The sequence below is a fragment of the Sciurus carolinensis genome, chromosome 6, assembly GCF_902686445.1.
Source record: "Sciurus carolinensis chromosome 6, mSciCar1.2, whole genome shotgun sequence".
Taxonomy (NCBI): Eukaryota; Metazoa; Chordata; class Mammalia; order Rodentia; family Sciuridae; genus Sciurus; species Sciurus carolinensis.
This window is the reverse complement of record NC_062218.1, coordinates 43,984,057-44,000,063: the sequence shown is the minus strand read 5'-3', so window position 1 is coordinate 44,000,063 and position 16,007 is coordinate 43,984,057.

Genomic DNA, 16,007 nt, shown 5'->3' with positions numbered 1-16,007 from the left:
TTTATGTTTTTCAATATAATTTATATACACAGCCTAAAAGTAATTTTATACAATATTTTTAGTATAACTGAATTTTTACTGTGACTTGTTGCATGAGGTCACATATGGAGTTTTCCACTGATGTCATGTTGATGCCCCCAAAGTTTCAGGTTGTGGAGCATTTTAGATTTAAAACTTTCAGATAGGGATATTCTGAGATTTCTGTAAAACTACTTTGCTTTTTTCTTGTTACTTCCTTGAATGATTTGCCCCTTTGTAAAAAACATATCTTTTCACTAATTTAACTTTTAGTCAATATTTCTTCATAAAATAAGACACTGACTAGTGGTGTATTAAAGCTTTGTATTTTTATACTTCTTAATTATTTTATTTTATTTTTTTACTAATAACTATGTTGCTGAATATATTTTCATCTTTCATATCTGTACCATGTAATATTATGCTACTGAGTGTCTTCCCAACTTCACATGGAATGATGTCCTTGTTGGTAGCTTGAACTGGCTATTGCTATTTGACAATGGAAGTTGGCAAATAATACAGATTGGGACTTTTCTCCCCAAGAGCCAGTTGCTAACCCTCTTACCAGCACCTCTATTACTGCCACGCTTCCAAGGGCATTCAACTTCCATCTCACCTCTAATGAGATCTGGGGATCATCTTAAAGGGCAAGGTAGTACCTTAGCATTTAGTGGATTCTCATACCACTATTTTGGGGTCACTGGCTGGCACTAACTATCTGGCTCAGAGTAAGCTGTAGTTAGGGATGACAGGGCCAATCTTAGATTAGGCTGAGAAACTTGTCTATCAAAATTCTTGAGGGCCCACCTGGCAAGCAGATTTCTATACAGTGTGCTTTTCATTTTCTCTACAATCATGAACTTTTTGATCCTAATGGACTGTCCTCATTTTAAAACAACATACATGATCTTGTTCTGTGATCATAGAACATAAGCTCTCTGGTAACACTCTAGACCTGAGTTGCAGGCTTCTGGTGTCTTATCCTTAGGTAGCACCATCAGAGTGTCCAGTTTTAGAAGCTTCCTCCACACTGTTCATAGAACCTGACTAAATAGGACTTGTCCACCATACATTTTTTTTCCAGAATTTTATCTCCCCTTCTAGTAAACACAACTCAGATTTGGAGGTCCAGCTTGGTGCAAATGCTGCCACTGTTATTTATTGGCTGTTAATCCCGGCAGTTATTACTACCATTATCTTTGAACCTAAGTTTACTGCTCTAGATAATAGCGTGAACAAAATAGCCCTCAGATCTCACTTATTTGAGTACATAAAGGAAATTACATTCGCGTGTAAACTGAAGATCTACTGCTGTGTGAGTGCCCTCACTGGGTGACAGCAGGACCTCTAGTCTATCTTCTCAAGGTTCCCACCCGTCCTGATGTTCTGGAGGATAGTTTGGCAGGTATTCCCACTGCAGCTGTGCCTTCACAGTCACTTGGAGGTGGGTTTGGTCACAGGCCAATGTGCTTGTGGTACTGGATGCTCCTCCCTGCAAACTCCTCAAGCTACTGCTGCCCTTTTCATTTCTTTGGCCTTACTGTGAGCATATCTGTTCTCTTAAGTCACATGGAACTGCTCAGCTGGGCTATGTCTGTTAATAAGGTTTTATTAATTACTTATAGATAAGACAAGGAAATTAGAACATGAAGCGTGACTTAACAAGTTACTTCTAGATGTGGCTACCCTTGGGACTCACAGGCCAGGATCCCCTACTTGGTCCCTTCTCAAATCTAACCTGCTCCCTGGAGAAGGGACCAATGTCCCTTCCCCACACTTGGGAGCTCTATCAAGCTTATTTATACTTAGGATCAGGTTCTCAGCAACCTTCTGCCCACCCAAACTCTGTAGTTGAGTAAGGGGTCCTTTATTGTTTTATTATCTTCTATTTCCTTTAAAATTAATTGCTAACAAATTAGCATTGATAATGATAACCATGTTTTATACTTCTGTAGAGTTTTCTACATACCTGGTTTTGTTCCAAACATTGCATATAATAATCCACTTAAGCCTTGTAAGAATCCTGTAAGATAGACTATTATCTCAATTTTAGAGTAGATGAAACAAATATAGAAGGGATAAGTGACTGATCTAAGGTTAAACCTCAACTAAGGGCACATCCATATTTAAAAGCAGACTCTGAAGCCTGTGCAGTCACCAGTGATTGCATATGCAAATCTGTGTCTGTTTGTATGTGGGAAAGCATGCATGCATAAGTATGCGTGTATACCTGTGTGTACAACTGTATGTATGCATGAATGTGAGGATGTATGACTGCACATACATATTGTGTGTGTGTGTGTGTGTGTGTGTGTATGTGTGTGCGCGCGCGCATGTGAATATTAACATTAATCCACATTTTGGGGCCATCCAATTCAAGGGGATATTACCATTTGAAGGACTCTAATCAGGAGTTCTCATCAGTCAGTGATGACTGCAATGAGTGCTTCAGATTTCATTATCTAAAGTACAGAAGTGCTGTTGAGGTAATTTAAAGATGATAAAGATACATTTTCATTGAAGAAATGAGTCACGTTAAGATACATGATTGTTTAGAAAGACTGTGCAGGTCCCCTGGCTCTTGCATGAATGGGACTACAAATCGAGGGAGCCTAGTACTAGTAGGCAGAACTATAGAGTCCGAACAGTGTAGTCCAATTAATGGTGCGAGTTTGTACTAATACTGCTTTCCAAATAATTGTTGGTTTTGCCTAACAGGAAACCATTCATTTGTGGTTGCTTGAATTTCTGGAAAATAGGGATTCCTTGAACTTCCAGGAGATGTTGAATATTTTTGTTCCTGCTTGCTGAAGATTTGCCCTAGTGGCAGAATTCTGTCTGATAGGAGGTTGTGAGGAGGATAGATGCAGCTCCAGCTCCCTCCATCTCAAAACTGGAGGCTCCACGTCTTTACCTGTTAGAACCTGATGTATGAGCAATGGACACGTTGGCTTAGGTCAGCTTGCCACATTTCCCCATCTTCATTCTCCTCCAACTCCTCATTTCTTTTTCTGGGATCTTCCATTCCCAGCATGGTTGACAGAGTCAATGCCTGTTCTGTTCAGGGAAAACCCCACCAGCATGTTATTTTGGGTGGTCTTGCCATTAGGTCCCCAAAGAGCACTCCCAATAGCTTAGTCACGCCCTTTATTGGTGCTTTTTCCCAAGACTGGATAATTTATTCTTAAATTACCTCACTTGTAAGAAACAGTGCTGAGTTTCCTCTGGACTGGAGGAACTCACTTCCAGTTCCAACAATGATGAAGATTCACATCTTGACTCTTGGTATCCTGTAAGCAACTTGCATGGGAACCTATATCTTTTTTGCAAAACAAAAAACAAATTCAGGCACTAAATCCTTCCTTAGGAAAAAATATTTTTCTAAAGAAAAGAAAGGGATTGTCAACACATAGACTACATTCTGATCACTGTTGAATTTAGCTTTGACCTTCACGGTGTGGACCAAAATATTGTTTTAAATAATTTAAATTAATTTTCATCACTTAAAAACAGGAATATTACATATAAAAATCTGAATGTCTCCCTTGTCCTGAAAAACAAGAATATATACGGCTGTTTTAGGCCTGCCGTCCGATTCATCAATAATCAGTAGGAGCCATGTGGCAGTTATAACCTTTAAAGAGAGCAATTATTGTCCAGTTTGTCACATTTCTCATCACTTCCTATTGTTCCCCAATAATGAGAACAAACTCTAAATACCATTTTTTACTGTGCTTGTGCTGTTATTTTCCTTATAATAGAGTTAAGAGGATCATGAAATGTATCCTGCATTCATCTCTGTATTATAATTTGAAGCTAAGTGAAATCTCAAGAAGTCTGCCCATATCCAAAATGTGAGGTTTCAATTCAAAATCACTCAGCATACCAAGAACTAGAAAGATCTCAAGTTGAAAAAAAAAAGAAAAGACAAAAAATACCTACACTGAGGTGAAAAAGATTTTGAATCTGACAAAAATTCTGAAGTAGCCATCACAAATACCTCTACTAGAAATTGCAAAAATAGTTGAAATTAATAAATAGAAAATCTTAGTGAAGAAATAAATATCATAAAGAAAAATCGAATAGATATTTTTGAACAGGAAAATAAACAGAAATCTCAGTGGCTAGGCTTACCAGCAGAATGGAGGGGACAGAGGAAGAATCAGTGAACTGGAATAGAGAACAACAGAAATTTCACAATCTGAACAATAGAAATTAGACACGGACGAAGGAAGAGCAAGGCCTCAGGTACCTGTGGAACTATAACGAAAGACCTAACATTTGTGTCATTATGGTCTTGGAAGAAGAGGAGGTGGAAGGTGGACCTGAAAAAGTACTCAAATAATTTCCCAAAAGTCCCCCAATTTGGCGAAAGACATAAACATACAGATTCAAGAAACTAAGAAATCCCCCAACAGGATAAACCCAGAAAAATCCACACCAAGATTCATCATATTGCAAATTTTTAAAATGAATGGCAAAGAAACAATATCTTGAAAGCAGTTAAGAGAGGAACACAATTCCAACAAATGACTTCTCATCAAAAACCATGAAGGGCAGAAGGAAGTGGTACCATATTTTTCAAGTGCTGAAAGAAAAAAACTTTCAGCCAAGAATCCTTTATACAGTATAAATATCTTTTGGGAATGAAGAGGAAATTGAACCATTTTCACATGAAGAAAAACTAAGAGTTTATTGTTAGCAGACCTATCTAAAACAATGACTAAAAGAATTTCTTTAAACAGGATGGCAGTGATAAAAGAAAGAATCTTCAAATAACAGGAAGAAAGAAAGAACACAGTGAACAAAAATATGAATGAATGCAATAGACTTTCCTTCTCTTGAATCTTTGAGAGTACGAGCAACAAGTATTCCAAGACCATGGTTGGAAGTTAGATGTTGAGCCTGCAGTCTTGGGAGACCACTCTGCAGTCTTTGTTGTTCTCCTCTACTCCCAAAGCATGGCATTAAAGTAAATCTAATAGAAGTGGAGTTTGTGACTGCCTTAGGGTCAAAGGGTTAAGGGTTATCAAATAACCCACAGAAGGGGGACAGTCAGTCCAGCAGAGTCTGCAACAGCAGTGTTGATTGGCATTGGAGTGTCAAATTCTGTCCTTGATTACAGCTCCTGTCTCTGTGGCCTGTCAGAGGAACATGGTGTTCTGGCCAAAGCCTGTCAGTTTCAGGCCCACATTCTTGATATGTGGGTCTCCCACTTGTGTTAAGATTAAGTGTGGAGTCTTAGTTTAAGGTCTTCCTTTCAGCCTTAATATTTTATTTTCTTGTTTTCTCACACTTTCATTCTATCGTTTTCATTTTCAGGACCAAAGTAACATAAATAAACTTCATGGCAAATTGTTTCTAGGACTTTAAATTGCTGGCAGACCCAAAGGGACCACTAATTGGTTGAAAGAAATGCAATGATCCTTTCTTTTTTTGGATATGATTGTAGTGATGCCTAAGGGAACCTGAAATTCACAAACTGTTGACTGAAACTGCTTTGGCTGGATAAAAAGGGTATTATTTTAAAAAAATTATTGTGGTTAAAAACACTTAACATGAGAGCCACCCTTATAACCAATTAAGAGTCTAATACATTGGTGTTGATTTTAGGTACATATTATACTGAAGATCTTTAGAACTTATTCATTTTTCTTGACTTAAATTTTATGCCTGTTGATTAGTAAATCCCCATTTACTCCTCCTAGTCACTGACCACCACCTTTCTATTCTTTGATTCTATGACTCTATTTTAGATATCTAAAGTGAGCAATTCTAACCACCAAGCATGGGAGGAAACTCAATTCTGCTCAACCAAGAGGAAGTGTGCAATATTTTCTATCCATGCAGTGAACTCTGCAGGGATTTTTCTTAAGGAAAACTGACTCTGTCCTCTTGTTCACTCCTTCATGATCTACCTCACACCTGCTCTTCCCTAACTCTGCTCCACCCTCACCTCCACTTCATCCCAGGGAATTGCTTTCTCCTCTAGCTCTTTGCCCAGATCTCTGTTGGAGCCAGCGTCATTTTGTACTATCTTGTCCACTAGACTGTGGCAGTGGGATCTTGTACCTTCAGGGATTGGTTTGGTGGTAAGAACTCAATAAATTCTCACTGAATTAACAAATGGATAAATCTACACTCACCATTTCAGTGATAAAATGCTACCCAACATATCGGTGTTAGCAAAGAGGGATTAAAAATGCAATGCAAGACTTCTACTTCTAGAAAATGGAGCAAATAACACTTTTTAAAAAATTCCTTCTAGGGCTGGGGATATAGCTCAGTTGGTAGAATGCTTGCCTTGCAAGGACAAGGCCCTGGGTTCAATCCCCAGCACTGCAAAACAAACAAATGAACAAAAAATTCCTTCTAAAGTAAAAAAGTAGTATATTTTAAAGTAGTATATTTTGCCTATTCCTTCCCTGGATATTATGTGAAACACAAACATAAGAAGATGAAAAGTTGGTGAGAAGACAGACTGGGTCAGACCTTAGGACCTATGGCAGTTCATGGTGATCTCTTGAGGTTTTCTTTCTGTCTCATATATTCCAGACTCATTGCCCTAGAAGCTGGCAACCTTGAAACAGGGATGTTCAGAGAGGGAAAAAGTGTCATCAAATACCTACTCTTTAATCAAAGGGCCAGGAAAGGAACAGCCTGGCAAGACAGAAAACCTTTAGATGACAATTACTCATCCCCAGCAAAATACCAAAAACACTATGTACCCCACGGCCCCTCACCAAGTCAGCAAAAACGAAGTGGGGATCATTGACTTCTGCTCAGACTGGACTTACTCTCCCCAAGTCCTCTGCTGGGGGCTGGGATCTTCATCTTCCATGAGTGGTAGGGAGCTGCCTGCCCCCATGAGGTGTCTATGGAGGGAGCGCAGGGAACAGTAATGGGTTACTCCTAACCTTCCTAGTCTGGGATTATCTATGGAGGTCCATCAGGAGCCAGAACTGACACCTCTGCCCAGCAGTAATGCAGGGCCTCCTTCCTGTGGTTGTCCATGGAGCTGAGAGGGAAGGTCAGGTCCACCCTCACCTGGCAGTAATGACAGGTGTCTCCTCTTCCCTTGCTGGAGCAGTGCCAGAGGCAACCAGTTAAAACACAAAGTTTTAAATCAGATTTGCTACACTTTGGTTTCTACCAGAAGGAGATGTTTCCAGTTAAGGATTCATCCATTTTTTTCCCCCAACAAATTTTTATTGCATATCTATCATATGCCAGGTTCAGGGTGGGGCATGGAGGACAGAGGTAAGAACCAGACAGATGTAAACATGGCCTCTGCCCATGAAGAACTTACAATCTAACAGGGAAGGCAGACTTCACAGAAATGAATAATTTATAGCACAACAAAACAATTAGAGTGTTATTAAGTAGTGCAGAGTTTGATGGGAGAACCACAACATCATTAATCTTTTGGTGAATGTTTTGTATATTCAAAAACTCTGTAGACTCAAAAAGAAACACCTACCTAGGAACCAGACACTATTCTCTCTTCCACTCTGGTGACTGCTGCTTCCAACCCCTTAGTAAAAAAATTGGCCAAGAAAAGGAACCCAAGATTCTATGATTCACACTGTGCATTCATCAATTTTTTGTCACTATAATAAATTTCCCATCACAGGATGCTTAAAAGAAAAGAGGTTTATTTTATGTGGTGGTTTTTAGAGGTTCAAGAACATGGTGCCTGCATTGGTACAGTTCTGGTGAGCCCTATGGTGAATGGTGGATGGTGATGGCATTGGTGGGAGCTTATATTTGGACAATGATCATAGACTCCAGCCAGAAAGCAGAGAGAGTGGAGGGAGGTTGAACATGGGGCCAGGCTTTCTTCTTCTTCTTCTTTTTTTGTTTTCCTTTTTATTTTTATGACAGCCCTTTCAGGAGAACTCCCAAAGAAGTCACACAAGAAGTACCTTACTCCCCTCCTCCCTCAGTATCCTAAGGTTTTCTCACTAGGCCCTACCTTCCAGAAATTCTAGTCGCCTCCCAACAGCTCCACCATGAGACCAAGCATTTAATATCAATGGATCCTTTGGGCGCACTCGAACCACACCCAAATCATAGCAGAGAGAAACTTTTTAAAAAATGCATTCTCACAAGGCTTTAGCTTGAAATGTTCAGAATCACAATATGGCAAGCCACCTTCCTTAAAGCTAAAAATCTTTGAGTAGACAGAATATTCACAAGTTTATGCTATCTGCACTAGCCTCACTTGTATTTGTCAGTTTTCATCCACATAATTAACTGGTTTACCTGTAAATTGTATACATGAATGACTAAGTTCTTTTCTTAGCAAAAGGAGCATCTACTATGTGTCAGACTCTGTACCAGACCCTATAGACATAGAGGTGAGGAAGAAAGACATTAAGGATTGAAAATTGAGGTAGAATTTCTCCCTCAACTGAGAAATTTATAATAAAATGAAATAAATTTAAATACCTAGACATCCTGTTTATTTTAGCACAGTTTGGAATTTGAAAAGTCTGGAAACAACCAAAATGTCCATCAGTAGTAGACTAGTTCAATAAATTATTGGTATATTCATACAATGTGTACCCTGGAGCTATAAAAAGAAATGAGGAACATCTCCAAACACTACTCCGTGGTTGGTCATCTTTAGAACATAGTGTTGACTGGGAACAAAAAAAGTCAAGGTGGGTAAAGGTGTGTGACTTATGCTGTCACATAAGGTGTAAGTAAAAGGACAAATTTAAAACCAATGTTAATAAAATCTTTAAAAAGGATAAAATAAAATAAATTTTAATTGTGCATAAACATATTTACCTAGTAGAAAGGGAAGAGATAACACTGTGATCACAGCTACACTTCTCTGGATATTTTAAAAATTTGTTTTGTAGATTTGATCTGAAACTTGTGACTGTAAGTCACAGGAATTTGTCTGTAAATTCTTAGTGGGATATATTGTAAAGAGAAAAAAAAAATCCTGCAAAACGATTAGACAAGCCTCCCTCAAACAAGAAAAAACTCCTTCAATTGTTTTCAGTAATTGTATTTTTGGTGGTAGTATTATCTTTTTTTTTTTTTTAAATCTTTGTTTTATATTTTTTATTTTTACGTGGTGCTGAGGATCAAACCCAGTGCCTCACATGTGCTAGGCAAGTGCTCCATCAATGAGCTACAGCTCCAGCCAGCACAGTGTTATGTTATCTTTGATAAACTATATTGTGTATTTTGTGAAAAGGCAAATGAATAATTATGCTTTTTTTCACAGAGAACTGTGATTTCAACATGAGAGAAAGGAGATGTGACCGCAAGCATGAAATGAAGTAAACATCCTGTGGACCTGATTTCAAATGGGCAGTATCAGAACCTGTTGTGTGTTTTCTTAAAAAACAAACACCCACAACAAAAACAAACTCCTTCCTTAGTTTTGTCCACAGAAAAGGTCTAGAAACAATGACAAATCCAAGAACCAGGAGCCGTCTACTGAATTAATAGATCTAGGCAATGATCTAACTGCTACCATCTCGCCAGGAGAGACAGTTATTAAGGGCTTCTAACAGAAATATGAACCACATCCTGGCCCAAAACTGAACCTGTGTCTGATCAGAACTCTAGAACCCACAATCTCCTCACAGAAAGTAGAACAGAGAAGGGAACATAGAAAATGATACTTTGGAGTTCCAAAGGCAAAAATCCAGCCTGGGAAACGACAGGAAAAATGCCTTAGTTTTTAAAAGGAGAAAAAAAATGATGACAAAAAGCCTATATATTCGAAGAGACTTAAGGAACAATTTCAATATATAGGTCACATTTGAATACTGAATTGAATCTTACTTGTTCAAAAAATGAGATTATTGAGAAAATTTGGACATTGACTACTATTTGATATTGAAGAATCAATGTTAATTCTTTAAAAAGATGCTAATTAAGATTTTTAAAAACCACAATAATGGTATCATGGTTATGCTTTCAAAAAAAGTTCTTGTCTTTTAGAGCTATTTATTGAATTATTTACAGGCGACATGACTGACAGTGGGGATTTACTTCAAAATCCCTAGAGTAGGGGGAACAGGGTGGGGTAGAGATGAGACAAAATCTGCCTTGAATTAAAAATTATGGAAGTGAGGTAATGGGCTGGGGCACTCATTAGAATGGGTTCTCTACTTTTATTTTTTATTTTTATTATTACTATTATTTTTTTTTGCGGTGCTGGGGATTTGAACCCAGGGCCTTGTGCTTGCGAGGCAAGCACTTTACCAACTGAGCTATATCCCCAGTCCAGTTTTCTACTTTTATATATGATTAAAATTTTTTATAATAAAAGGTTAATTCCAAAAGGAGGCAGCCTATTGAACACAAGTTTTACTCTCTGATTTCACTTAGGCTTGGTCTATGTTTAGGACAAGTCATCTGGTTCTGGTTTCCTTAGATACCAACAAATATTATTACAAAAAGAAAAATGACTTTGCTGAGATACTTTTTCCGTATTCTCCCCTAAAGTAAGAAAAATTGGGGGCTGCCAAACCTGTGAAACTGAGACTGGGGTGAGGAGCCACGTGTGGTTGCTGACTTGCTCTTTGGGGCTCTGCTTCTGCCATTTGGTCTCTGATACTGATACTCGTCGGCCATCTGTGACTGTGGCTTGGAAATGATGTGCATCTGACAAGGAGGGAGCTCCAGCGGCAGGGCTATGTCAGTTGCTCAAACATGAGCAGCAGAAAATATTGCCTCCATCTAGCAGCAGAATAACTGAGGGACATTTCTGAATCCAGGATCATGGATTTTTAGGGCTGTAAGGAGCCTTATAGCTTTTCTAGTCTGAATCACTCGTGTGGCAGATGAAGAAATAGAAGGCTGGTGAAATGAAGTGATTGGGTCAGAGTTGCAGAGCTAATGGCAGAGATGGGATGAGAACCCATATTTCATTGAGTTTTGGAGTCCAGTTCTCTTTCCACCTCATTGCATCTGGGGAGGAGGCACTTTTGTTTCTTCAGTCTCAGTATAAACTCTATAATCTACGCCACTAATTTTCTGAGCCACATACTAAAGCACTGTGGAGTTTCCCATCCTTTTAGTACAAGGAGAGAGGGGACTGTGAGGTGTGCATTGGGGGTGGCGGGACGGCGGGACTTTAAAGTAGCTGGCACAATCGAATGAAAGAACCTTCTGAGTCTTCCCCTTGTGCTTGACAGTGAAGAAATCTGCTTGAGGCTGTGCTCCCAGGCCCCAGGAAGGAGGAGATAGGATAAACAGATCCTAGATTTGGATTATTTGAACTTGATCCCATGCTCTGACATTCCCTATCTGTGTGACCTTGGATTAGTTACCAATCTCTCTGTACCTTCTCTGTTAAATGGTGCTAATAATAGCATTATGGTCTCATTGTAAATATTTAATGTAAGTAGTGTGAATATTTAATGAGTTAATATAAATAAAATTCTTAGACCAATGTCTGGCACTATTCAGTGAATACTGTCTGTGACTTTAGAAGGGTCACTGGATGCAAACAGCCACTGGGCATGACCATTAGGACTTGCATATGAGATCATTAAATGTCTTGGAAATTTTAAATAGAACTTACTTGCTGACTGTAATTTCAGGGTATGATAATCTTCATTCTAGAGCTAATAGAGTAGCTAGCTGAAAGTCTCTGCTCTGGATTATGACATTAAAGACTATGTAAAAATCAAATGTGTTATCTAGAAAGGAACAAAAGCAATCATGGAAACCATTCACATCTCATTCAATTCATTCATCATCTGGGAGAACTAGTCATTTAGCCAAACCTTTGTGGTGGGAACCACCGTCCCGAGCCAGCACGTAGAGAGAGGTTTGATGAGTATCTGCAAAGCCACCATAGCAGGCTCCATTGACACCCACAGCTAGTTGGCATTCACCTCTGTACAACTAAAGCTTCTTACTAAAAAGCCCACAATTCTGTCTGAGGGGATTCCCTACCCCTAGCTGTCGAACTCCATCCAGCCCATGCTGGGAGCGCTGAAAGCTTAATGACCCTGGAGTGGCTCTCCAACAATGATGGTGGGGTGTTGGTGGCTTAGTGTCTCAGGTCCAGTCCCTTGGTGGGCTTAACTCTGAGATGTGCTCTGTCCTATCTCCCAGAGTTCTCCAGTGAGACCAGCTCCAGTTGCCCATGGTGGTGAATGGCATGAAAATGTAACCTTTCTTGACTTTTTATGCTTTCTGTCTCATTTCCCTATTCCTCTATCAAATTTCTGCTATCACCTTGCAACTAGACTATGTACACTCAAATCTGTGCCTCAGAATCTGCTTCTGGGGAACCTGGACCAAGAGAGCAGGCTTCAGTAATTGTCTGGGATCTCCCATGCCTCTCATTCTTTCTGCCTCTCTCTACTTCCCATATATCCAAATGCAATTCCAATCCCTAAATTGAGAGATTATTTTTCTGATCTATTATCTATCTATCTATCTATCTATCTATCTATCTATCTATCATCTATCTATTTAATCTTAGGAACTCTTTGGCTCCTACTGCAATGTGGAACAGACACCCTCTTGGCCTTAGATATTTCTGTGGCAATCTCCTAAGACTAGGTAAGGAATAGTATATTCAGACCTAATAATTATCAAGGCCATATAAAATGACATTTAAGGGGAAAAGTTGTCAAAATGTCATTTTTCTGCAGAGCTCAAGACTTCAAACCCATTTGAAAACCAATTCTTAAGCAAAACCAGAAAACTCAGGTAAGTTATCTGGCATCTCTTGTGTCACGTTCCCACCTACATCCAGCCTCAGACTTACTCACCCTGATGCAGTATTCAAAAGACCACATCGACTACATCGAATTCATCACTGAAGTTTATTGTTTTAAACAGAATTGGAAAATATTAACATCTCTAAGTCCTTAAAGTATAAAATGAACTAAATAGAAAAAGTATTTTCTGATAGTAAAACAATAATTTACAGTGTAGGGCTCAATGTGTCTAAAAGCTTACTGCTGTAGGATTTAGACAACGATGACAAGGTCAAAACAAATAACTTGGAAAGTATTCTCTTTCAGACCAGGTGTACTAATTAGTTTCCTAACCTTTTCCCACCCTTGTTAGAAAGCAATGACAATACTTATCAAATCTTATAGAAAGAATGGTTCATTGGAACCTCAAACAAACAGTAATGCTCGATGTTTATGTGGTATTTTTTTCCCACTAGGAAGTTCCAAGCATTATCAAATCATCAAGTCAACTAGTCATGGTTTATTGGTTATGTGACGTTGATTGATTGATTGATTGATTGTATTTTGGTACTAGGGATTGAACCCAGGGGTATTTACCACTGAGCTACCTCTCTTAGCCCTTTTATATTTGATTTTGAGACAGGGTCTCACTAAATTGCTGAGGCTGATCTCAAACTTGCATTTTAAGCCCTCCTGCCTCAGCCTCCCAAGTCTCTGGGATTACAGGTGTGAGCTGCCGTGCTCTGCAGATTATATAACATTGAAATGTTACATTTTAGGAATCAAATGTTACTTAAATATTAAGCAAGGTAGAATGTTAAAGTCATTTAGGATTGGGGAGAATCTGGGTCACCTACTTTATACTCTACAAAATCCCTACCTATTGTTGTTATGGAGAAGTTTCAAAGATGATTTTAAGCAAATAATTATTATGTTCTTAAATGGTTCCAGAAGTAGAAATTTATTAATTTGCCAGGTGCAGTGGTGCAAGCCTATAATCTTAAGTGGCTTGAGAGGCTGAGGTTCAAAGTCAACCTCAGCAACAGCGAGGCACTAAGCAACTCGGTGAGACTTTGTCTCTAAATAAAATACAAAATAGGACTGGGGATGTCGCTCAGTGACTGAGTGCCTCTGAGTTTAATCCCTGGTACCAGCGAATAAATAAATAAATAAATAAATAAAGGAAATTTATTAATTTATCATGCAATCACTTGTAAATACAAGTCCTTCTATTAATTCATGTACCCACCCAGCCAGCCACTTACAAATGTTTATTTAGTTACTTCTTATGAGGTTCTTGTTATACAGTGGTTCCAAAACAGATATGGGTCTCAACTCTTGCGGAGTCATAGTCTAGGAAGTTCTACAACATAAATTCTAGTAACTTTTCTGTGATTATGCTATTTCTAGATAAAACGATTTTTAAAATGTGTTTTTCCTACTTAATTCAGTTAATTTGAGATGTAATACATTTTACCTGCACAGATTTGAAGGTGAGAGCCCTTGCAAGAACAGAGGTCTTGGGTAAATACTGACCAACCCAAACCTGTAATTCGTGCAGATTAACATGGTTGGATCTCACTGTGCAAATGGGGAGACGGACAGTCCCAGCCCAACTGTTTGATGAGGCAGATGGAGGCCCATGGAAACCAATACATCAGCCCACTCCATGGGTTTTGTTTTGTTTTTAATGATTAAGAAAACAGAGATTGCATTCAAGCAAAGTTTGGGATGGGTACACCCTAGAGTTCCAATGTCAAGTTATGGGGTTCACATGTTCTTTTGATCCCCCAGTCTTCAAAGTTTTACAAAGGTCAGCTGAATCATTATTCTTGATTCATGGAAAACACTGAATCATCCTTGATGAGTGTCTCCTCCTGAGACACATCTGCTCTTCCTGTTGCTTAGCCTCAGATGTCTCTATGATGGGGTTTATTGGGGAAAGAGTTGAGTTCTTAAAAGGAGTTAACATGCTCACATTCACTAATACAGTTTTACTACAGCAATTACAAAGCTCTTGCTTGCTTTTCTCTGATCAGAGGTGAGTAGTACAAAAATGGTGATCTCAATGTTCCCCTTTCTCTACCTTGGATATTGTTGAATTAGGACTTACTTTCATAGGCCCAGTTTGTCTTTCAGGAATTCTGAATGACTCCTGCTTGAATGAGGGTTCTGTTTCATATACATGTCTTCAGTGTAATTTTTGTCTCCATTATAAAATCGTAGCAAAGTAACATTGTTTATTTGCATGTCCATGTGGACATGCCTGGACCATGAATTCCTTTAGGGCAGGTTGTCTCTTTTCTTCTTGAACCCTCCTGTGACCAGTAGAGTGCCTAACAGATAGATAGAAGACCTTGGTAAGTGCCGAATCTTGGTAAGTGTTGACTCAGTAAATGAATGAATGAATCTTTATCTGTCTCCAGATGCTACATAGTGGTGACCCTGGAGTCTTTTTGGATTGGTTGTTACCATGGTCACTCTGCGTGCTGTTGATTGGTCTGAACACATGTGGGATTGCTTTGATTTCCTATGAAACTTAATTTTCAGGACATCACTGCATCCTACTATCTTCCAATGGAGTTACTTTTGTAGTTTGAATGGAAAAACTGCTGTATTATTTCAAATGATTGTGAAATAATAAAACAAATAATAACCTCAAATGTCAGAAAACATTACTTTCATGGAACTTTACAAAAAACAGTCCTAAAAGATCCACTTACAAAATATGCATGAAAGGAGAAAATACTATTACAGACTGCTAACTGCCATTTATTATTTTTATAATAGGAACAAAAATTTTTGCCACACAGCAGTATGTGATTAAGATAAAATTATTCTCTCAGTTAGGCCTGGGCATTTGCTTTATGTGAAACCATAGATGGAGCAGTGAGGTGGAATGGCTTATTGATTATGCAACATTTAAATATTATTTTTTCTGAACCAATTCTTATTTAAATAAGTCAAGGTGGAAAGTTAGAGCCATTTAGGATTTGGAAGTAATTGGGCATTAGGACATAAAGCTACATGCTTGTCATTGTTTGGAACATACCTAAGGGACAAAAGTTTTAGGTTTCTGATTTTAGAACTCCAATGGATACCTGAAATTACTGATAGTAACTATAACTAGGTGTCGTTTCATCTTAACTAAGCATTTACCATCACTGTGGCTATAACTCTTGCAGTTTGGTGGGTGACAGCAAAACCAGCATGGATTTCTTCTTCACAACTTCATAGAGTGCCTGTTCTTACTGTAGATCTTAGCAGCTTCATTAAAGTGAGAACTTTCCTTAAGGTGAA